At 36.1% G+C, this 25,181-nt stretch overlaps 1 protein-coding gene across 2 annotated transcripts in view; it reads left to right on the forward strand.

Annotated features, from left to right (window-relative positions):
• Positions 1-25,181, forward strand: part of VWA8 (von Willebrand factor A domain containing 8) — a 353,871-nt gene that overhangs the window by 14,562 nt on the left and 314,128 nt on the right. The window lies entirely within an intron of this gene.

The raw sequence follows: 25,181 nt of genomic DNA on the forward strand, positions 1-25,181 counted from the left end.
TCTGCTCTGGAAGCCAGTGTTCTTTTTTTCTACCATGATGGATTAGCTTTGCCTGTTCTTTAGTTTTATATATAGTATAAAGCTTTTCTGTGTGTGTATTTGGTTTCTTTCCAACAAGATAATGATTTTGGAATTCATCCATGTTCCCGGGTTTATCGATTTGTTTTTAATTGCTGAGTAGTATTCTATTGTATAAATATACCACAATTTGTTTATCTGTTCTGTTGATAGACATTTGGAGGGTTTCCATTTTTAGACTGTTATGAATAAGGTGCTATGAACATTCCTGTACAAGTATTGTAGTCATAACTTTTCATTTCTCTTGAATAAATAACTAGGAGTTGAATTGATGTGTCATAGGATGGATGGCTGTTTAACTTTTAAGACACTGCCAAACAATTCTCCAAGGTAGTTATGCTATTTTACCCTTTGACCAACAGTGATGTTCTATATCCTTGCCAACACTAGAATTTCCAGTCTTTTTGAGCTTATTCATTCTACTAGGTGTGAAATAGTAACTTACCATGCCTTTGTTTTACAACAGCTTTATTGAGATATAATTGATTTATGTAAAACTTACCTTTTTAAAAAGTTTACCTTTTTTTTTGTTTGTTTTGTTTATAAAGATTTTATTTATTTACTCATGAGAGACACAGAGAGAGAGAGGCAGAGACAGAGGCAGAGGGAGAAGCAGGCTCCATGCAGGGAGCCCGACATGGGACTTGATCCCGGGTCTCCAGGATCACTCCCTGGACCGAAGGTGACACCAAACCTCTGAGCCACCCGGGCTTCCCCAATATTTACCTTTTTAAAGTGTACAACTCAGTAGTTTTTAATATATTCACAGAGTTGTGCAGCCATGCCCCTATCTAACTTCAGAACATTTTCATCACACCCCAAAGAAACCTTGTACCAATTAACAGTCACTCCTTGTTTTGTCCTCTGACAGCTGTAAGCTGCCCTCCCCCCCCCCCCCCCCCCCCAGCCTTTGGCAATCACTAATATATTTTCTGTTTCTGTAGATTGCCTACCCTGAATATTTCATATACATGAGATCATACAATATATGTGGCCTTTGCATCAGCTTTTTTCATTTATCATAGTGTTTCCAAGGTTCATCCGTGTCATAGCACCTATCAGTATGGGATTCCTCTTATGGCTTAATAATATTCTCTAGTATGGTTCTACTGCTTTTTGCTTATCTCTTCATCAGTTGATGGACATTTGGTTAATTTCTACTTTTGGGTTGTTACAGATGGTACTGTTATGAACATTCATAGAAGTTTTTGGACAGGCATATGTTTTGGATATGCACCTAGGAGTAGAATTGCTAGGTCAGATGGTAACTCTATGTTTAACATTTTGAGGAATTATCAAACTGTTCTCCACAGAGGCTGCCCCATTTTACATTCCCACTCACAATGTCTGAGGGTTCTAATTTCTCCATATCTTCACCAACACTTACTATTGCCTTTTTATCATAGCCATCTTCATCAGTATGGGGTGGTAGCTCGTTGTGATATGCATCTCCATAATGACTTGCAGTCACTTGTTTGCTCAAAATCATATCTTCTTTTCTCAGAATTCCTTAAATGACTCCTCCTACCTTGGAAACCAAGGTCACTCCTTACTTTTCACGATTTATTCTCAGCCTCATCTCCTGTTACTCTCCTTCCTTTTTTCTAGTCATTGGACACAAAGTAGATAATTGTTCACTCTTCAGATTCTTCCACTAGACTATGTTCTCCTTGAGGGAAATCTCTCACTTTCATCTAACATAAGTTTCCAATGACTCTACCTCCCTAATGACTCTGCTGTCTGTCCCCTCCCACTCTGTCTCACTTTTCTTTTACTATATTTTTTTGAGTTATTTTCTTAGAGGCCACTCTAAGGATTACAATTAACAGTTTAGCTTGAAACAAACTTGTTCCTATTAATAATAACTTAATTTCAATTGTGTACAAAAAGCTTTGCTCTAATATAGCTCTCTTTCCTTCTACTTCCCTTTTTGGTGTTATTGTCATATGAAATATATCTTTATACATTAAAGTCTTTCATCACAATTTTCTAATTATCACTACCTGAAGTTATCTTTTAAATCAGGAGAAGGGAAGAATTACAAATAGCAATATGTTTATCCTGTCTTTTTGTTTGTTGTTTATCCTGTCTTTATATTTACATGTGTAGTGACCTTTACTAGCATTCTTTGTGTCTTTGAGTACATTTGGGTTGCTGTCTAGTGTGCTTTCATTTAAGCTTGAAGGATGGACTCCTTTTAGTATTTCTTGTAGGATAGATCTTGTAGGATAGATTAATTTTCTCAATTTTGGTTATCTGGAAATTTCTTTTTTTTTTTTTTTTTAATTTTTTTAATTTATTTATGATAGTCACACAGAGAGAGAGAGAGAGAGGCAGAGACACAGGCAGAGGGAGAAGCAGGCTCCATGCACCGAGAGCCCGATGTGGGACTCGATCCTGGGTCTCCAGGATCATGCCCTGGGCCAAAGGCAGGCGCTAACCCGCTGCGCCACCCAGGGATCCCATATCTGGAAATTTCTTAACTTTACCTTTTTTGTTTGATGAATTCTTGGCAGATAGGTTCCCCCCCCCCCCCCCCCCAGCACTTTGAATATGTCATCTTACTGCCTCTGACCTCTATAGTTTGTTTGTTTGTTTGTTTCTTTCTTTCTTTTTTAAGATTTTATTTATTTATTCATGAGAGACACACAGAGAGAAGCAGGCATGGGGACTCGATCCCGGGTCTCTAGGATCACGCCCTGAGCCGAAGGGAGGCGCTCAACCACTGAGCCACCCAGGCATCCCTATAATATCTATTTCTTTATTGATATTTTCCAGTGAGATATTATTATACTCTAAGTTTTTAGATTTGGTTTGTTTGGGTTCTTAGAACATATTTATAGAAGCAAATTTAAGGTGTTTTTTACTAAGTTCCCTGTCTGACTTATTCAAAAATAGTTTTATCGATAGCTGCTTCTTTTCTCTGCCTGCTATATTTTACTATTTCTTTGTGTTTCTTCCTATTTTTTTTGAGTAGACTTATTAAATAGTATAATCTGACAACTCTGGACATCAGCTTCCCCCGCCTGCCTCGGGCTTGGTTTCTCTCTGCTTGTTCATTTAATGACTTATACAGATTTACAGATTGTTTTTCTGAAGCCTATACTCTGTCACATGCAACCACTGGTTTCTGCTCAGTTAGCTTACTGGCCAGCCAGTGATGGGACAGAGATTTCTTAAATGCCTCAAACACATCTGTTCTCCCAGTCTTTGACCAGGGCCTGAGTGTGCATGTTGGGCATGATTTCCATGAAGCTCCAGAGGCAACTTTTAAGTATGTCTTCCTGCTTGTGCAAAGCTTCAGTGTCAACCAGAGGTGAGCCATGAGGCCCTTCTCATAACTTTCCCAAACATGTGCATGGCCTTCTAGATTCCTAGACATACACTGTGATGTTTCAAGCCTTCCTTTGGATATCTTATTCCCTTTTTTTTTCCTTTTAAGTTGTTTTGTTTGTGTGTTGTTCATCCTTTTGTTAGCCTCAACTGGTTTGGGTGCCTCAGGCAGCTGTGATGTTAAACAATTGTTGATTTTTTTTTTTTTTACAAACACCCTGGGTAGTGTTGTTTGCACACTGAGCTTTGAGCTCTGAGTGGATCAAATGAAGTCAAATTCTAAAAAAGGAGCTTTTCAGGGAGCTGTTAGAGAAGTCAAGTAGGGATAGTTTTCTACGGGAAGGACTGTTAGGAAGCTGCAACCCTGTTCTGTCCCATTCAGTGGTTGCCAGGCTGCTGGTTTTCCCCAGCGTTGTGGGTGGTTGGTTTTCAAAGATTTCCACAAAGCTGGGGAGGGAGATCAGGGGAAGTTAAAAGACCATGGCACTTACTGTTCATATTAAGGTTCACCCATTTTTCCTGGATAAATGCTTGTCAGATTGTTGAAAGTCTCTTGTTAATTTCTAGATTTCTGAAACAATTGATTTTTGACAATTTTTACTAGTATTGCCATTGCCTTTGTGGAGGAGTGGATTTTCAGAAGTCTAGTAGTGCACGTCCTCTCATTATGGTTTTAATTTGCCTGTCCTGATGAGTAATGAGGTCAAAGATATTTTCCTGTGCTTATTTGTTATTTGTGTATCTTTCGTGTTATATCTGTTAAATATTTTGCTTATTTAAAAAACAGTTTGCCTTTTTATTGTTGATTTGTAGAAGTTTTTCATAGACCCTAGACACAGAGAGTAGCATATATATGCTTTGTCATATATATGTATTATGAATACTTTTTTTCAGTCTCTGGCTTGCCTAATCATTTTCTCAGTGGTATCTTTTAGTTGGCAGAAGTTTTGGTTACATAGTTTATCTTTTATTATGATTAGTGTTTATTATGTCTTAGAAATCTTTGCCTATCTCAAAGTTGTGAAGATAGTCTGTTTTTTTCTTAAGAACTTTCTAGTTCTGGGACTCCTGGGTGGCTTAGGGGTTGAGTGTCTGCCTTTGGCTCAGTGCCCGTCTCCCAGTCACCCCCACCTCCCGCCCACCTCCCCTTGCACCACCCCTAGTTCGTTTCCCAGAGTTAGGAGTCTTTCATGTTCTGTCTCCCTTTCTGATATTTCCCACTAATTTTTTTCTCCTTTCCCCTTTATTCCCTTTCACTATTTTTTATATTCCCCGTATGAATGAGACCATATAATGTTTGTCCTTCTCTGATTGACTTGCTTCACTCAGCATAATACCCTCCAGTTCCATCCACGTTGACGCAAATGGTGGGTATTTGTCGTTTCTAATGGCTGAGGAATATTCCATTGTATACATAGACCACAGCTGCTTTATCCATTCATCTGTCGATGGACACCGAGGCTCCTTCCACAGTTTGGCTATTGTGGACATTGCTGCTAGAAACATCGGGGTGCAGGTGTCCTGGCGTTTCACTGCATCTGTATCTTTGGGGTAAATCCCCAGCAGTGCAATTGCTGGGTCGTAGGGCAGGTCTATTTTTAACTCTTTGAGGACCCTCCCCACAGTTTTCCAGAGTGGCTGCACAGGTCACATTCCCACCAACAGTGCAAGAGAGTTCCCCTTTCTCCACATCCTCTCCAACATGTGTTGTTTCCTGCCTTTCTAAACTACTTTAGCTCTGCCTCACAAATGATGATTTAAGTTTTCATTATTATTCCATTCAAGATATTTCTAAAAATCACAAATTTTTTCTTCGGTCAGGGGTTATTTAGAGGTATGTTTGCTTCATTTTCAGTATTTGGTTTGTTTTTCTTTATCTTACAGTTACTGATTTCTAATTTAATACTATTATGTTCAGAGTATCTAATTTAATACTATTATGGTCAGAGAACATACTTTGTAGAGTTAGTTCTTTGAAATTGGAATTACTGAGACTTAACAATCAGCATATGGACTTTCTTGGTGAGTGTTTCATGTAAACTTTGAAAAAATTAGTGTTCTGCTGATATTGGGTATCGTAGTCTATAAATATTAATTAGGTCAGTGTTGACAGTATTGTTCAAGTCATTTATGTTTTTATTGATTTTATCTACCTCTTCCATCAACTGCTGATAAAGTGGTGTTAGAACTTCTATAATGATTGTAGATTTGTCTGTTTTTCCCTTTATTAATTTTTATTTTGTATATCTCAAACCTCTCTAATAGGTATGGACACATTTATAATTGTTATATCTTCTTTATAAATGGTCCATTTTATTATTATGCAATGCTATCTTTGTCTGGTAACAGTTTTTTTCTTAAAGTTAATTTTGTCTGATAATAATGTAAGCCACACCATCTTTCTTGTGCTAAGTGTTTGTATGGTATGGTCTTTTTCATTCTTTTACTTTCAGCTAGTCTGTGCCTTTATATTTCAAGTGTGTCTTATGAGCAGCTTATTTATCCATTCTGACAAGCTCTTTCTTTGAAATAGAATGTTCACCCTATTTATATTTAATATAATTATTGATGTAGATGTGTTTAAGTCAACCATCTTAATGGTATTTTGCTCTTTCTCCTGTTTATATTTTTATATACATCCCTTCTTCTCTTCAGGGATAATATATTCCATTTTGTCTCTTCCATTAGCTATCTAGTTACACCTCTTTTTCCAGTATAGTTCAGTCCAATGAAACTTTCTGAAGTGATGGATATATTCTATATTTGTGTTGTCCACTATAGCAGGCACTAGCCACATGTGGTTATTAACCATTCAAAATGTGAACAGTGCAGTTAAGGAAACTAATTTTAGATTTTATTTAATTTTAATTAATTTAAACTTGAATTTAAATAGCAACACATGACTAGTCAGTACTCTATTGAAGAGTGATGCTTTAGGGATCATAATATACATCTTGAACTTATCATAGTCTACTTTCAAATAAAGATATATTTTAGGAACAATGGTAACATTTCAACACTATACTTTCCTATACCTCTCATAACCTTGGTAGTCTTGCTATCATATATTTTAATTTTGCATATGCTAAGAACACCACAATATTGTTATTTTTTATTTTAGGCAACCAATGGAATTTTAAATTTAATATATATGTATAAAATAGAGGTTATTTTTAAAGTTTTTAATATTTACCCATATTTTAATATTCTATGTTGCTTTTCATTTCTTCCTGCAGTCAGACATCCATCTGAAAGCATTTCCTTTCAGCCAGAATAGTGTTTTTTTTAGCGCTTCTTTTTAGTAGGCTTGTGATAGGAATTCTCTCATCTGTTGTCTTTTTCTTTTCTTTTCTTTTCTTTTTTTTTTTTTAAAGATTTTACTCATTTATTTTGAGAGAGAGAGAGATTGGGAGCATGAGCATGAGCAGGGGGAGGGGTGGAGGAAAAGAGAGAAAATCTTAAACAGATCACCCACTGAGTGCAGAGCCAGATGCAGGGCTCAATCTAAAGACCCGAGATCATGACCTGAGCTGAAATCAAGAGTCAGTTGCTTAACCCCCTGAACCCCCAGGCACTCCTCTTTTTTTTTTTTTTTTTTTTTTAAAGTAAGCTCTACACCCAAGGTGGAACTCAAACTCACAACCCTGAGATCAAGAGTTGCATGCTCTACCGACTGAATCAGCCAGGTGCCCTTCATCTGTTGTTCATCTTAACATGTGTTTTTATTTTGCTTTCATTTTCAAAGGAATTCCCCCCCCCCCCCCCCCAACACACTGGATATAGAATGCCAAGTTTTTGTTTTGTTTTGGGTTTTGTTTCCTTTTTTGTGCTTTAAAGAAACCATTTTATTATGTTCTGGTTTCTATTGTTTCCAATAAAAAGTCAGCTGTCATTTTTGTTGTACTAATAGTTGTAATTTGCCCTTTTTCTCTATCTGCATTTAAATTTTTCTTTTTAGTTTTTCTTTTTTTAACTAGAAGTTTGGCTTTGGTGTACCTCGGTGTGTTCTTTGAATTTATCTTCTTTGCATTTCTCTGAGCAACTTGAGTCTCTGGGTTAATAAGTTTAATCGGTTTTGGAAAATTCTTGACCATAATTAAGTTGATTGATTTTCTTTTCAGCTTTGTACAGTCTTGTGTTCATCCCACCTGTTGATTCGTTCATTTCTGCTAGTATATTTTTCATTTCTACATTCATTCAGTTTTTCTTTATATTTTCCATCTCTCATACTTGAATACATTCGTGTTGTCCTCCTTTTGCATGTGATATTTTAACATTTTTCATGGTCTAATAATTCCAGCATATAGGCCATTTTTAGAACTGCTTTTATTGATTTTTGAATATAGATCACATTTTCTTCTCTGTCTCATAATATTTTATTGTATGCCAGACATTGTGTATAAAAGAAGTAGAGACTGAAGTAAATGATATTTACGCCCAAAAAGGGCATGCCTCTTCATCTGCTCAGCCCCATGTCTATGGTGGGGGGCGTGGGGACCACTGGAGGAGGAATGCTGAGTCAAATTAATACGTGCTTGAGCTGGGACTGGGCTTTGTTGTTGATTAGTTAGATCCCATTTATCTCTGCCTTCAAAGGTATTGAGGAAAAGATCAGGATTTTCTTAGTAATGTTTGGGATGTGAATTCTGGTGAGATTCCAGAGCTTTCTTTATGCTTTCTAGCTGAATTTTCAGCTCTACAAACCATGGCTAGTCTCTCTTTGTCGAGCTGCATCTTTGGATTGCTGGGGAACTTTGCCATTTAGTCCTATATTCCGCTTGCTTCAACCCAGATCTCTCTTGATGCTGTTGCCCTGCCTCTGGCCTCCAGAGGCCATATCAATGAAGGCCAAGAGTGCTGCAGAAGAATTTATATCAGCATTTCTGCCCAGCACCATCCTTGAGAACTGCTGCCTTATACGGTATAAAGACATGAAGCGCCTTGGAGGGATTTCTGTTGCTTTTTCTGTCCCATCCCCAGCCTTGTGGTTTGTCGCCTTGGACTCACAAAAGGTCCAGCATGCTTCAGGAAGAATAACCTCTCCGTTCTTGCCATTGTGTCTGGGTATTAGTGTTCGCTCCTGTGCCAGTTAGTGGGTAGGTGCAGATCCTCTCATGACTGAAACTTCTCAGTAGGTTGATTAGTCATGTCACCTTGTGTGTGGCCATTTTAAGTTTGCTGAAAGTTCAGCTTGCTTATCCTGATACACCTAGGTCAGATTCCTCCTCCTCCTGCCATCCTACTGGGTATTAAAGTAAGCTGTGGGTTTCTTCTCTCCCTGAAGTTACTCCTTACTCTCTAGAATCTAGTTCATTCAGATTTCTTTGTATTCTTAGCTTTATGACGGGTTTTAGGAAACTTAGTTTTACAGATCAACTGCCCTGTTCTGGTTGTTAGGTTGAAAGTAAAATTCTCTTCAACTCTCTTCATCCTAACTAGAAGTGGGGGAGTCAGGAACATTTGTTTTTAATGTTCATTATTTACTGGTTATGCCTAATCATATTGTAATTGATAGGTTTTCTTTTCTGGAGGTGAGCCTAGGGACTCTTAAATCTTTAAGAAACTGTTGTATTTACCTAGAGAAAACTTAACAAAATAGATTTTAACACCTTACATGATAATTGAAAAAAAAAAAAAAACACTCATTTTCCCCCTGATTTCTGTATCTTTTCTTATGATGAATGTAGCTGACTTTTATAATGAACTTCAGAAGTGAGGGGTAATATCCACTGGTGAGAGAAGGTAGGAAAACTGTTACATAGTTTGTGTTCTGTATGTAAATATCTATTTGGTAGGAGGAGGATTATGTTTAAAATTTTATCTGGGCAGCCCCTGTGGCACAGTGGTTTAGCGCTGCCTGCAGCCTGGGGTGTGATCCTGGAGACCCGGGATCAAGTCCCACGTCAGGCTCCCTGCATGGAGCCTGCTTCTCCCTCTGCCTGTGTCTCTGCCTCTCTCTCTCTCTCTCTCTCTCTCTCTCTCTGTCTCTATGAATAAATAAATAAAAAATCTTAAAAAAAAACTTAAAAAAATTATCTGTACTCTTTTAGAATGAATATCGGTACCCCAAAGACATAGGAAAGGAACGTCTTTGGAATTCCTTCCCCTTAAACTACCACTGCCGATTCGGATAGGAAAGGAAAGGAAGCGGCAGTCGGACACAGGAGGCTTTCTAGTTAGTGCTTTTTTACTTTATTCTTTAGTTATTTCTTGAGGTATTTTTTGATTTCTTAGTTTTTTAGAAAGTCACCTCCCTCCCTCCCTCCCACCTCTCCTCCCCTCCCTCCCTCCCTCCCTCCCTTCCTTCCTTCCTTCCTTCCTTCCTTCCTTCCTTCCTTCCTTCCTTCCTTCCTTCCATGTGTGAGTTTCTATAGTCCTTTAACTGCTCCAAATCTCCTTGATACTATGGGTACAATCATTTCAACCTAATGGATGTATTATAAGCCTCAAATATCACATAGGAATCAAATAGCCTACGTGAAATGTGTAAGATAGTGCCCAGCACACAGTACTCAATAAATATGAGCCCCTGACACAGTCATTTCCTTAATCTCCTGATTCTGTTCCTCGTTATTTCCCATTATCCTATGACTGTAACACTGTTGAATATGGTTAATACTAAGGGTTGGTATGATTCTGCTTAAGAGATACGTTAAAAACATCTACATCTTCATTCAGTTATACCCTTAAAAAATGAATCTGGAGGGAATCATTACTAGTGATCTTAGTAATATTATCAATCAATTTTAAGTCTTACAAACATTGGCTTTGAATGAACATGTTTTCATATTTTGCAAATGACTGGGGGCAGCATAGTAGAGGTTGGCTTAGATCAAGTTCCATGTATAGAAGGTATCAGTTTTTAAATACAGTAAAACTCAAATATATTGTCATCAAAAAAACCCCTAGAAAAGCAAACAAAGAAAAACCCTCAACATTTTCTAGTTTAGCATACTTTGACTTTTTATTGCTGTTTTCATACATTTGTTATGCAATCAAAATTTTTCACTTCTTTTCTGTTTAGTTGTTAGTAGTTTACTCTTTGAAATTTATCAGAAGAGAGTTTATATTGAAAGCAATTGGATAGTGTATAGACTTCAGTTTGCATTTTCTGTGCTTGCTATGCGTTCATCATTGTTCCCACCATATTCATAACACAAGTATCTTTAGATATAGTAATAGTTGTATATCAAAGTGATAGTAGCATGTTTTACCCAGTAGTAAGTTATTAACATTGTTTCTGTCTTTTGTATGAGCAACAGCACCCATTTGTAAGGAAAAGACTATTGGGAGTTGGTTAACTTGAAATAGGAAAAGTTGCTGAGCTAATAAGTCAATTAAAATCTTAAATATCTCCGTAAGCATATTGTTGCTACATATTGATTGGATTTGATTATTTATTTATTAATAAAACATGTTTTGGGGCATTTATTTACTATATTCCGTTCAAGTATCATATTATTTGAATTACTTCTCTCTCTCTCAGGGACTGTTTCCATGACGGAAAAGCCATAGTTGTTTGGCTTTACTCTTGCTATTACATGACTGGTTGGGGATAATGGATTTTGGTTATGAGAGAACTTTGAGATATATATCTATATATATTATTTTTATGATTGATATATATTTATAATTAATATCTATATTATTTTTTAACCTCTTTTGGAGTTACTTTATATTTTGAAAATGGTGTTTTGTTGAAGTTTGATACCCTGTTACTTTCCTACCCATATTTATGCTTCCATTTAACTCTTTGCTATTTGCATATTTAACATTTTTAAATGAAACATAAAAAGACAGACTTTTGTTAAGAAAAGGAACTTTAGCAATTATTATCCTCTTTGAAACTCATTTCATAATCAGGAAAGTAGGACCATAAGAAAGAGGTCAGAGGACTAATTAGTAGCAAAAGCCCAGATTTCCTGACTTCAGTTTGATTTTTCTTTAATAATTTGTTACAAAAAAAAAAAAATCTGTTACAGTATTTCTGGCTACTTTTCTTTAAATTTGAGAATGCAGAGAAGATTGGTCTGTTAAGTGACTCCTTTGGAATTTAAGAGTATGAAAAATATTGAAAACTGAAAAATATTGAAATAGTTGAGGCATGGCAATGCTATTTTACTTCTGTCTTTTCCAAGAGCACTGAAAATCAATTATTGTCTTCTAGTAATGAAGAAATAAAAAATTACAGTGTCAAAACATGAACCCTGATACTCATATTTAACATCTTTTTAATAGAAGTGGCAGAGATCTTATTAGCTGACAGAGATGCTGTAGACTGGGAATATTCTCAAGTAGTCTAAAATTCAGTTTAGAACCATGTGAAAGCAGTATTACCTTATGAAAGTAAAATTTCTTAATTCACTGACCATTCAACTGAGACAATGAATGCTTATATTTTATAGTTGGTCGTCAGCTTCTTACTTGAACAGGGTTGGACACGGCATTTAGCCCAGTGCCGGGCACATAACAGACAGAGGAGTTAGACTGTTCTTCAGCTTTTTTATTATCTAGGTCTTGTCACCTCCTGCCTTAACCATTATAACTCCCACTTACCATCTTAGTCCCTAGTCTCACTCCTGCAAGTGTTCAAGTGGGTAATTGAAGATTTTTACTTTTTTGTATGAAAACCGAATCTCAAGCCTTAGATGAAATTGTTAGCTGTTGAAAAAGGGTTCCTTCATGCTTTTATTCTTGAAGTTAAACTATAGTGTATCAAGCTGGTATTTCTTCCAGTGTTCGCCTTATGAAGTTATGCTCCAGGGTAGCAGGTTTTTAATAGATGTCTTTAAAGTTGACTTCAGAGTATATTTCTGCTTCCTTACATAATCTTCTTGTTGCAGTCAGTGGACCAATTATATGTGAGGTCGTTTAAGGTTTACTGGACACACTGAACTCATTTCCAAGCAATTAGGGCACACAAAGGTTTTATGCAAGAATTACAACATGGTGCTTTTAAAGTGGTGATTTTTGGCATAAAGTCGACCATGTGAAAGATTTTTTGGGGGACAGGGATGTTTGTAAATAATTTCAAGAGGTTTGAGAATTCATCAACGTGTAAATGACAGTAGCATGGAAAAAATGGTCATTTTTTTTGTCTGTGGATAATGTCCGCGATCATTTCAGCTGCTTGTCAGTTTTAATGAATGAGTGGCAAAGCTTACACAGAAGGCCTGCAGGAAGGTGTTAATTAAGAATCACTTACAGAATAGAGTCAGAGCTTCAACAATAGTTTGAGGAGCAAAGCGTTCGATCCTTGAGATTTGCCTTATTTTCAGTAGTGTACTAATTGCTACTCACTACATGAAAATTTACTTGTAGACAAAGATTTCAGTTGAGATTTCTGTAGAGTAGAGCCCTCAAAGGGAAGAGTCCCATCAACTCTTAAAGCTGTGTACCATGGCCTGAAGTCTCCTCCAGAGTCACTACAGTAGCCTTCATTCAGTGCCTAAATTTTCTTTCGTCTCCTTTCTCCTAGGCAACATGCTAAAGACAGCATTTCTTGATGCATTTTGTTACCTTTTATTTTCTTTGCTGCTTTCTGCAACTTTCATTGCAGATGCACAATTTTTGAATTATGTAACGTATAAATAGGCTTCTTTGGATCTATGTGGTAATTTAACTGCTAACGATGACATTGTTTGAAAGAGAAAATGAATTCAGGTAGTAAACCCCTTAAAAAGTGACATTTTAATGGATAGCTAACACATATGATAGATAGATAGAGGATTAATACCCTTAATATACAAATATATCTTACAAATTGATGAGAAACATCATATCATCCAGTAGAAAATAGGCAAAGAATTTAAATAGGCATGCCACAGGAGAGGGAATCCAAGTGGCCAATGAGTATATGAACGTATGCTCCAACCCTTCTTAATAGTTAGAGAGATGCAAATTATACTATAAAATAGGAATTTCCATGTATCACCTGGGCCAAGATTAAAAAGTATTATAGAGGCACCTGGGTGGCTCAGTCGGTTGAGCATAGGACTCTTGGTTTTGGCTCAGGTCATGATCTCATGGGATGTAGGATCAAGCCCTGTGTGGAGCTCCACACTCAGCAGGGAGTCTGCTTGAAGATTCTCTACCTCTGCCCTTACCCCTGCTTGCATATGCATGCGAACACTTGCTCTCTGTCAAATAAATCTTAAAAAACAGAAAGTATTATACTATCCATTACCTACAAGATTGCAGGGAAAAGGTGTTGTCATACATTGCTGGTAGAAATGTGAGTTGATAGGGCTTCTTTGGAAAGTAATATGGTAGTGACTATTAAAATAAAAAATATGTGTACCTTGATGTAGCAGTTTCTTTTTCAGGTTCCATTCATTAAGGAAAAAAAGTCAATATATAAAGGGTATTGGTACACAATATGTATTGTAGCATTTTGGTGTTATTGATAGTAACAAAAACTAGAAGCAATGAGTGTGTCAGTAGAGGAATGGTTGAATAAATTATTGTTTACCCGTGTTATGGAATCTTTTGGAGCTGTTAAAAAGGAATGTTAGATTTTTATCTGTGGACCTTGAGGGTGGCCATGCCATATTGTTAAGCAAAAGTTGCAGACTGAAAAACAAAAGTTAGCAGACTTTAGGGTAGTATATGAAGTCTGATACTATTTTTCTTTTAACAGCTTAAACACCTTTCATAGGTACATTATACATCCTTTTGTATGCAGAAAAAAGTGTGGAAGGTTACACTCCAGGTTTTTGATTTTTTTTTGAGGGCATTTGGTTAGGAGTGAGGCTGCGAATGGAAGGGGTCAAGAGAGATCATTTTTCTTTTTACATTTTTGGATTTTTTTTTCTTCATTACAGTAAGTATGTATTAGATTGTAACTTTAAAAATAGCTAATAAAGCCCTCATGTTTAAAGTGAAACTTACTAAAGAATACATCTATTATAATCACTTTTTCTATGACCTGAGTCATAGAAATAAAAAGTTCATGCTTTATGTTTAGAGAACTTGGACTCATTTGACAGGGCCTAAAAAATTCTTGGTTCTTCTGAGATGTGTTTATACTAAAGGTCATATCTTTGGTTTTATTTTATGTTTTTGGTTGGTATAGTCTTATCACGAATATGACTAGCTACCCTAAGACCAGCAAAGATGTCTTCAGTAAATTATCACAATGTAACAATATGTTATGGATGATAAGAACTTTATAAGAAGCTGAGTTGCAAATTGAATTTTGGGTGTTAAATTGTGATCTGTTGATTAGTCAAGATATTCTAATATATGTTACCCATCATATTACTACTTTCCCTGTGTATCAGTTATTCTGTACTTCCAGTATGGCTATTATTACTTTGCAATGTGGTATTTCTAAAGAAATGCACACATTTTTGTTCCTATTATAGAAATCAAATGCAACTAATAGAAAAAAATTTGGATACTGAAATACTGAAAAGCAAAAGAATAAAACTGAAATCATTTATAACTCTAATTATAAACTCTGTTAACATTTTAATGTGATATTTTAATCTTTTAAAAATGTTACTAAGTATAATTTACAGATACAATAAATTTCATATTTCTTTCTTTCTTTCTTTTTTTTTTTTAATTTATGATAGTCACAGAGAGAGAGAGAGAGGCAGAGACACATAGGCAGAGGGAGAAGCAGGCTCCATGCACCGGGAGCCCAATGTGGGATTCGATCCCAGGTCTCCAGGATCGCGCCCTGGGCCAAAGGCAGGCGCTAAACTGCTGCGCCACCCAGGGAATCCCTAAATTTCATATTTCAATGTACAGTTTAATAAGTTGGTTATTTTTCAGTTTCATAAGTTTTGATATATGTATGTAACCATGAAACATCACCGTAGTTAAAATATTGATCAAATAAATTCATCACCCCCCAAAGTGTACTGGTACCCCTTTAAAATGCCCCCTGGCTCTTCCATTTTCTGGGAATCATTGATCTGCTTTGTAGATATATTTGGATTTTCTAGAATTTTATATAAATGGAATCATATAATATATACTCTGTTTTTGTCTGATTTCTATCACTTAGCATAATTATTTTGAGGTTCTTTCATGTTGCATGTCTTAATAGTTCATTACTTTTTATTGCTGAGTAATTACAGTTTGTTCATTCATTCATCTGTTGATGGACATCACTGTTACTATTTTGAGGCTCTTGAAGTACAGCTGCTCTGAACATTCATGTATATCTTTATATGGACATAAAACTTTCTTTTTTCTCGTGTATGTAAATACCTAGGAGTGGAATGGCTATATCACATAGTAGATATTTAACTTTTCAGGAAACTGCCATTCTGTTTTCCAAAGTAGTTGTGTCATTTTCCATTTCTACCAGCAATGTATAAGAGTTCTAGTTCCTCTACATTCTTGCCAGGTCTTGGTATGGCTAGTCTTTTTAATTTCAGCTATTCTAATCAGTATGTAGTGGTATATTATAGTAATTTTAATTTCCATTTCCTAGTGACTAGTGAGGTTGAGCATTTATTTATGTGCTTATTTGCCATCTGTATATTTTTTGGAAGTATCTGTTCAAACCTTTTGCCCACTTTTTTTTTTTAATTGGGTTGTTTGTGTTGTTTTGAGAGTTTTTCATATGCTCTGGATATAAGAAATTTATCAGATATAAGACTTGCAAATATTTTCTTTTGGTTGGTGACTTGTCTTTTTTTTTTTTTTTAAATCTTTTTTTTTTTTAATTTTATTTATTTATGATAGTCACATAGAGAGAGAGAGAGAGAGAGGCAGAGACATAGGCAGAGGGAGAAGCAGGCTCCATGCACCGGGAGCCTGACGTGGGATTCGATCCGTGGTCTCCAGGATCGCGCCCTGGGCCAAAGGCAGGCGCCAAACCGCTGCGCCACCCAGGGATCCCTGACTTGTCTTTTAAGTTATTTAATTGTGTCTTTTGAAGGGCGGACGTGTTAAATTTTAGTGAGATCTAATTTATCAGTTTTTACTTTTATGGATTGTGGTTTTGGTATCATACCTAGGAAATTTTTGTCTAACCAGAGGTCACATTTTTTTCCCTAGATGTCTTGACAGTTGTATACACAATTTACATTTAGTTAGATTATCCGTGTTAAAATAATTTTTATACATGATGTGGGTCAAAGATCATTTTATATAAGGTATGAGTCAAAGTTTGTTTTTACATGTGGTTATCTAATTATATCAGAACCATTTCCTGAAAAGACTATCCTTTCTCCACTGAATTGCCTTTGTACCTTTGCCAGAAATCAGTTGTTCATATATAATTTAAGTCTATTTCTAGACTGTTCCATTGATCCCTGCCTTGACACCAAAGTCTCACTATCTTGATTATTATAGTATTGCAATAAGTCTTGAGTCAGGTAACATTAGTCTTCCATCTTTGCTCTTCTACAAAGATGTTTTGGCTTCTAGGTCCTTTGCATCTATCTGATTTTAGGATCAGCTTGTCAGTTTCCACAAAAAGCCTGCTGAGATTTTGATTGGAATTGCATTGAATCTGTACATCATGTTGGGGATACTTGATATCTTAATAATTTTGAGCTTTTCAATCCATAAACAAGGTATATCTCCTCATTTATTTACATCTTTAATTTCTCTCAGTAATGGTTTTGTTTTGTTTTGCTTTTTGTTTTTCCTCTTTGAGATAGAAGGGCATGGCAGGCAGGAAGGGGCAGGAAGAAGGAAGGAGGTAATCTTAAGCAGACTCCTTGCCTAGCATGGAACCTGGCATAGGGCTTGATCCCAGGATCCTGAGATCATGACCTTGGCCTTTAAATGACTGACCTGTGCAGGCACCCTTTTGTTGTTTTCAATGTACAGGTCTTGTATACATTTTGTCAGTCATCATTCAACTATTTCATATTTTTTGATGTTATTATAAGTGGTATTGTTTTTTAATTTCAACATAGAAGTACCCTTAATACTCATGTTGGGAGTTAGAATCGCAACATATGAATTTTGGAGGCATGCATTCAGTCCATAACAATTTCCTTGTGATGTCTTTGTCAGATTTTGGTATTCAGGCAATGCTGGTCTCATAGAATGAATTGGGAAGTGTTTCCCCCTTTCTAGTTTTCTGAATGAGTTTGTATAAAATTGGCTTTTTTCCTTAAATGTTTTGTAGACTTCACCTTGGGGCTATCTTGGCCTGGGGTTTTCTTTATGGGAAGATTTTTAACTAATTCAATTTCTTTGTTCGATATAGCTATTGAAGTTAACTTTTCTTGTATTAGCTGAAAAACAGCTGCCTTTTTTTTTTTTCTTTTTAAGAGAGAGAGAGAGAGTGGCAAGCATGTGCTTGCGAGAGTGGGTGGGGGGAGAGGAGGGACCAAGGGAGAGGAGAGACAGAGAATCTCAAGCAGGCTCCATGCTCAGTGCCCAGCTAGACACAGGGCTGGATCCCATGAATACAAGATTGTGACCTAAGCTGAAACCAAGAGTTGGATGCTTAATCAACTCAATCACCCAGGTACCCCAAGAAGAGCTGACTTTTTTAAGGAATTTGTTTTTCAAGGAATTTGTCCATTTCATCTAAGTTGTAGAATGTATTGGCATAAAACTTTTCATAATATTCACTGATTCTCCTTTCAGTATTGGAAATATCTGTACTCATGTCAACCCCCATCTCATATTCCTGATTTTGTTAATTTGTTTCTTCTGTCTTTCCTGATTTGTCAATTTTATTGATATTCTCAAAGAATGAGCCTTTGGTTTCGTTGATTTTTAAAAAAATTATTTTATTTTCTATTTCATTGATTTAAGCTCTGATCAGTATAAATTGCATTTCTTTGGGTTTAACTTGCTCTTTTTCTGGTATCTTAAGGTAGAAGCTGAGGTGATTAACTTGAAATCCTTCCTTCTTCTCCATATAAGCATTTAGTGCTATAAAATTTTCCTTAAATACTGCTTTCCTGGCATGCCATAAATTTTGATACATTGTGTTTTCACTTTCTTTGTTCCATGTGGTTGGCAATTTCCCTTTTTTCTTCTTTGACCTGATGTGTTATTCACAAGTGTGCTATTTAGTTTCTAAATATTTGGAGATTTTCCAAAGATACTTTTATCATTAATTTCCAATTTAATTTTGGTCAGAAAACATACTTCGTGTGAGTCAAATCTTATAAATAAATCTACACAGTGTTTTTATGAATGACTATTTACATACATTATTTAGGAAAATGTTCTATATGTACAATTTTGTGATCATTTTCATAATGCATTAAATTACAGAAATTTTCCTATCTCAAATATTTTCTAAAACTTGACTTAAAAAAGGTAACATTATTTTTTTGTAGAAATAATACATTTTTTAAAGTATTTATTTATTCATGACAGACACAGAGAGAGAGAGGCAGAGACAGAGGCAGAGACACAGGCAGAGGGAGAAGCAGGCCCCATGCAGGGAGCCCGACGTGGGACTCAATCCTGGGTCTCCAGGATCAGGCCCTGGGCTGAAGGCGGCGCTAAACCGCTGAGCCACCCGGGCTGCCCAGAAATAATACATTTATGTGGTTCAGAAACCAAAACAATATAAAAAAGTGCACATTGAGAAATCTTAGTTTCACCTCTGTTGCCATTCATACTATTATGAAATATTATGCCATATTATTGGCATAATATATATGCCAAATATTATGAAATAATATTGCCATATTATTAGTTTCAGGGGTATCTTTTCTGTATTTCTGTATGCAAATACAAGAAAAACATGCATATATATGTGTATATATATAGTCTTATTCTGATATCTTTACACAAAAAAAACAGCTTGACAACCATTGCACAAGAATATGCTTCCATTTATTTAATGAATTTTGGTGTGTTTTTCCTGTTTTAACAAAAATTGGATGCCCTTTCTATGCTGAGTACTGTGCTGGCCAATATTGTACTTCCTATTTATTTATTTGTTTGTTTGTTTGTTTATTAGTTAAAGTGATAGACAGAGAGAGAGGCAGAGACACAGGAGGAAGGAGAAGCAGGCTCCATGCCGGGAGCCCGATGCGGTACTCAATCCCAGGACTCCAGGATCGCACCCCGGGCCAAAGGCAGACGCCAAACCGCCGAGCCACCCCGGGATCCCATGTACTTCTCATTTAATTTTGATTATAGTGGGACTCCTGGGTGGCTCAGCGGTTGAGCATCTGCTTTTGGCTTGGGGCATGATCCTGGAGTTCCAGGATCGAGTTCCACATCAGGGAGCCTCTTTCTCCCTCTGCCTATGTCTCTGTCTCTCTCGTTCTCTGATGAATAAATAAATAAAATCTAAAAAATTTTTTTTGATTATAGCTATATTGGATCAGACTCATCAGTCTACATTATAGATGAATGGGTTCATGTAAACTGAGGCTTTATATATATATGCATTGTTTTCCTTTGACACATTTAGAGGACCTTATTAATATTCGTTTTTGTGTTCTTGGTGCTAAGCCTATATAGTAGCTCCTTAACAAATGTAGTTATGTGAATGATTTAATTTCTTAGTTAAGTTAGCCTATGGTAAATAATGAGGATTTCAGTTCTAAACATACTGTATGTTTTTACTTTGACGTCCATTTTATCCAAGTAGAGTGATAGGTGATTATTTAGTAAATGAAAGTATACTTGCAGTAAGATTAGATGTGATTCTTTTGAAATCTCTCATGATGTGGTAGGAATGAATGCAGGGGTGTGTGGCAGGCTTGGGTTCAAATTCTTTCTATACTATTTTGTAGGATAACTGTGGTGTGTAAAATAAAATGCCATGAAGAATACCTAACATAAGCTCTACTAGTTAGGGGTGTGGTAAATATTGGGTTCCTTTCTCCTTTATTTCTTCAGGGTGGGCTCTAGGTCCAGAAGGTTATTTGAGTATAAATCCAGAAGCCCATTCATTACCACCAAATCCACACTGTGCAGCCTGCTGTCTAGGATGCACATCAGGTTGAGGATTTTGCAGGTGAGGATAAGGCTTTAATATCTTTCCTTTGGTGGTTCTCACTGGCTGAGGGGTTTGACATGGTGCTTTACCTGTAATCCTCATAATAGTCATATATGATAAGTGTTATTAGTACTACTCTTTTGAAAATAAGAAAACTTAAGCCCAGAAGATTCAGAATTCTTGTCCAAGGACACTGATAAAGGACAGGATGAGAAATCACAACTAGGTTTGTTTGGCTTCAAAGCCTTTTTTTTCCCCTCCATTATAATATGTTGCTCCTTGAGATGCTTAGAAAACATCACTAGTTTTAAAGGACTTATTATAATGAAATTAGAACTATGCATAATTTTCTGAAAATTTAATTTTAATCTTTACATGTATGACAAATTTAAGTCTGGGGAGGGAGAAAATTATAATCTGGATTCCTTTAATAGACTTATTTTAAAGCCCTTGAATATGCCTGGGCAAAAATAGTACATATTTTTTTTTTTGAAAAAAGTATTGGCTAGGGATTGAATATGGAATGTAGCCCAACATGAACCAGATGTTTTATTTTTACATAGGGAAGGAAATGTTAGAATATAGGATCAAGCTCTCTGGTATTATTTTGACATCAGTTTATCATTATGTGGACTTCTGGAAGGTAGCATCTTGTGCCTAAAAACATTGAAGTCAGGGTTTTCTCTTGAGCACAGGGCTGTGTTTATATTAGGTTATGCATGGCAGTTTGGCAGTTTGTTTTGCAGATGTTCGTAATGTACAGTCTTACATCTTGTTTCTATTTCTGGAATGCTTTTAAGTATGACTCATGGTTTTTTGAGGCCATCCTAAAAATACAGCTAGTTTTAAGCATTAATGTAAAATACACCACAGACACACCACACAGCAGTACATGATGCTTTCTTTCAGTAGTGTAATACAATTTTTTGACAAATTAAATATTTTCTTTGACAAAATAGACTATGCTAAAATATGAATAAAAAATGAGAGTTCCCTCTTTCTCTTTCTTTTCTTTTTTTTTTTTTTTTAAGAAAAACAAGTCCTCTCATAATGTAAACAACAAAATGAATTGGAAATTTCAATAAAAGAAGTAAAGCATGATATCATTGTCCTCCTCAAAAGCCAAGAAATAGAATTAATGTCCAGAAAAGCAAGTCCGTTAAATTTGATGTAGCCCCATGAGGCTCACACTTGTAGGGAAAGTCTTGGATCTGAAGATAGTGCCTGTTAAAAAGATTTTGGAGGGGCAATAGGACATAATGGCTAAAGTGCAGACTTTGAACTCAAAAGCTTAGGTCTAGGTCCTGGTTTATATGCTTAGGAACTGTGGGTAAATGATAGCACCTCAAGAACTTTGATTTTCTTATTCGTGAAAGGTAGGTAATGAATATTTAAAGAATGCTTATATGGCACTATTACCACACACTGTTCTAAGTGCCTGATTTAATCTTCATTATAGCCTTATAAATAAGTACATTTGTTATATCTGTTATACAGCTGGAGAAACTGAGCACAGAGTGTTGAAATAACTGATGTTTACAAAGCTAGTAAACAGCAGAGTTGGGATTTGAACAGTTTGGCCTGATTCTGTATCCTGACACAGTATAGTCTATCTCCCAGGGTGGTTGTGAGTTCCAAAAGAGATCCTGTATGAAAAATCATTTGTATTTTCACCTGGTACATGAAAAGGATGCAATAAATTATGACTATTATTATCCCTGTTGTCTTCGTCGTTGTTGTCGTCGTCTTCTTCTTCTATTATTATTATTATTATTATTATTATTATTATTATTATCCCTGTCTATTGGGGAAGGAAAAAGTAAGGGAAAAGAGAAGTCTTACTGGAGGTAGAGTATAGACTACAAGGCCAGCTGTACGAAAGAAACTTACATAGAACTGAAATGTGATGAGAGCCTTAGATCTCTTGGTACCTAGCAGCTCAATCCAAACTTTTTCACTATTGACTTGCCTCCCTGACAATTTCATTTTTCAGAAGCTAGAGGAAACTAAGAGGAGCTCTTCCTCAGGGCTTAATTGTGACTAATTAGAAATAAACTCATTAGTGGTACGCAAGCAACAGAAACCTTGGGGAAAAAAAAACAAACCCAGGCACTGTATTTCTCAACAAGAGTGCCATTGACGTATTGCGCATATGGAATTGTCTTGGACATTGTATTTAGTATCATTAAATGTCAATAGTGTTCCAGATTATCCCTCATCCTCGAAAGCTTTGCAACAACTAAAATTACCCCCAGACATTTCCAAATGCCTTCTGGCAGGCATACAGTGGTGGCAGTTTTGCCACTAGTTGAGAACCATGGTTGAGTGGCAAGAGTAGAGGAAAGGATTGCTGAGAATTGTCAGATGTGCCTTAGGCCAGTGGATCTCAACATGAGGATCGTGTTGAGTGAGGTACTCCTGAGCATACACAAAATTAAACTCAGTTACCAGGATTCCTACTTTAAATAACTCCATGCCTTTCTCTTGTACTTAAGAAAGTACATGGTATACAAACTGCTCCGTAATTATAGGTATAATTGATTCTTTACGAGTGTGCTAAAAAGAAAAAAATATTCCTAAACCTCAGCACTTTATTGACACTGACAACTTGTGAGGGGCAAACCTCACATTTGATTAGAAACTGCTGCATTCAACTTTAAAAACGTTTTGAAAATGTATATAGTTCCAAGGTCAAGGCATTCAAAATAGAATGGAACTAAATAGAGACTGTGATTATGAATAGTTACAGATAGTTATAAATAATAAACAGTGGGAGGAAGCTGAAGAAACCAACTTGGCTTTACCTTCTATAACTTTGGAGATGTCATATCTTAAATAGTCAAGTCCAGGTAATGGAAGGTCAGGCACATTGCCAAAGCTGAATACAAAGGGTTGAAACCAAACTGTAAGGACAGTGTAGACAGGGCCTGTGGCCAAAGCTGGGATTTGTAAAAACATAAAGAAAAAAATCCCTAAAGTGTTTATGTTTTTAATTATGTATTTGATATTGGCATAAGAAGAGTTAGTAGATCTGTAGGATAGGGAACATTGTGTAATTTTATAATAGAAAAGTTAGAGCTTCTTAATTATTTTCTTAAACAGCAAACAGAATGACTCATCTTGAAATAAGAAAAAGTAGACAATATATCACAAAGATGGAATTAAGCCTAAAGTAGGAAAGAAAATAGTTTAAGTGGACAATTAATATTTATAAATTAAGTTGAATCTCCAATCTCAGGTGAATTGCTTCCATAGCATCGTGAAGCGCCTCGGTAGATTCTAAATGGTCTAGGTCTTAGAGCAGTGTTTGTCAATCTGTTTTTCGTTTTTGCTCTTCTGAGGATATTTACCCCCCAGTTGTCTTTCTCCAATCTCATGAAATGTCAATACCACAGATAAACTATATATCTTACATACGATATGCCTTTAGTGGACAACAGACCATTGTAACATCTAAGATTTTTAAAAAATATATTTATTTATTCATGAGAGACAGAGGCAGAGACACAGGCAGAGGGAGAAGCAGGCTCCATGCAGGGAGCCCGATGTGGGACTCGATTCTGGGGCTCCAGGATCATGCTCTGGGCCAAAGGCAGGCACTTAACCACTGAGCCACCCAGGTGTCCCTAAGAATTTTTTTCAGCCCCTCTTCCAAGGATCAGTTTTTGCCTCCTTGTGGGTAATATGCTCCCTTGTGCATGTTGTTGAGGATTCATAGAGGACAGGAGAGAAGCCAAGCACTTCCACTTAGATGATGAGTCTCCTGATGTTCAGACATAGGGGCACTTGGTTTGGGGAAATTATAGAATGTTTTAATGTGATCCCAGTGACATGACAAACCAGCCCTGCTGCCCCAAACCTTGTTCTTGGTCATCTCACCATGAATAAGAAAATCAGAAATTCATCTTTATTTTTTCCAATGATTAATCATTAGCTTTGTGGGTAGGGGAGTAGACTATACTTGTAAGGTTGTGCTGTTGGGGTTGGTGGGGTAAGCACAGCTTTAGCCTTGGTAAGTGTTCTTAGTTTAATCTTTGAATTCTTTCATGACCTCACTGGGGGATTAAACAAAGTATAAAAAATATGGTATATATTCAACACATATAAAGGACTTTTAGGATATACATATATGTATATGTATATGTATATATGTATGTATTTATGTGTAAAATGCAACACAATAGTAAAGGAAACACTGTAACCCACATTCAATCTAGGAACTAGAATATTACCAAACACCATTGAAGATCTCCATGAGAATCTAATTCCCTGCCCAAGTATCCATTATCCTCAATTTATCATTCTCTTGCTTTTTTGCTTCTCAAGCATTATTTTATTATACATATAGTTACTTCTAATAAGTTTAATTTGCTAGTGTATTGAGCATTATCAAAGTAGTATCATATGAGATTTATTCTGTGACTTAGTTTTTTCACTGAATACTACACCTTTTTTGTTTTTTAATATTACTATACCTTTTAAGAGTTAAATATGTTGGGGTGCCTGGGTGGCTCAGTCAGTTAAGCGTCTGCTTTCCACTAGAGTCATGATCTCAGGTCATGGGATCAAGCCCCCACACTAGGCTCCCTGCTCAGTAGGGAGTCTGCTACTTCCTCTTCCTCTGCCCCTTCCCCAGCTTATGTGCGCAGGTGCACTCTCTCTCTCTCTCTGTCTCTCTCCCTTTCCCTCTCTTTCCCCCTCACTCTCTTTTTCTCAAGTAAATAAATAAATATTTTTTTTTAAAAAAACCTTAAACATATTATTGGAAGTAGTGGTAGTTCATTCCATTTTTGTTATATTTTTGTAATATTCTTTTATGTGCATTTCATCCATTTCCAGTCTCCAGTTGTATTTTAATTTTTAAAAAAATGATTGT

This window comes from Canis lupus, chromosome 22 (genome assembly GCF_011100685.1).
Source record: "Canis lupus familiaris isolate Mischka breed German Shepherd chromosome 22, alternate assembly UU_Cfam_GSD_1.0, whole genome shotgun sequence".
In the NCBI taxonomy this organism is placed as follows: Eukaryota; Metazoa; Chordata; class Mammalia; order Carnivora; family Canidae; genus Canis; species Canis lupus.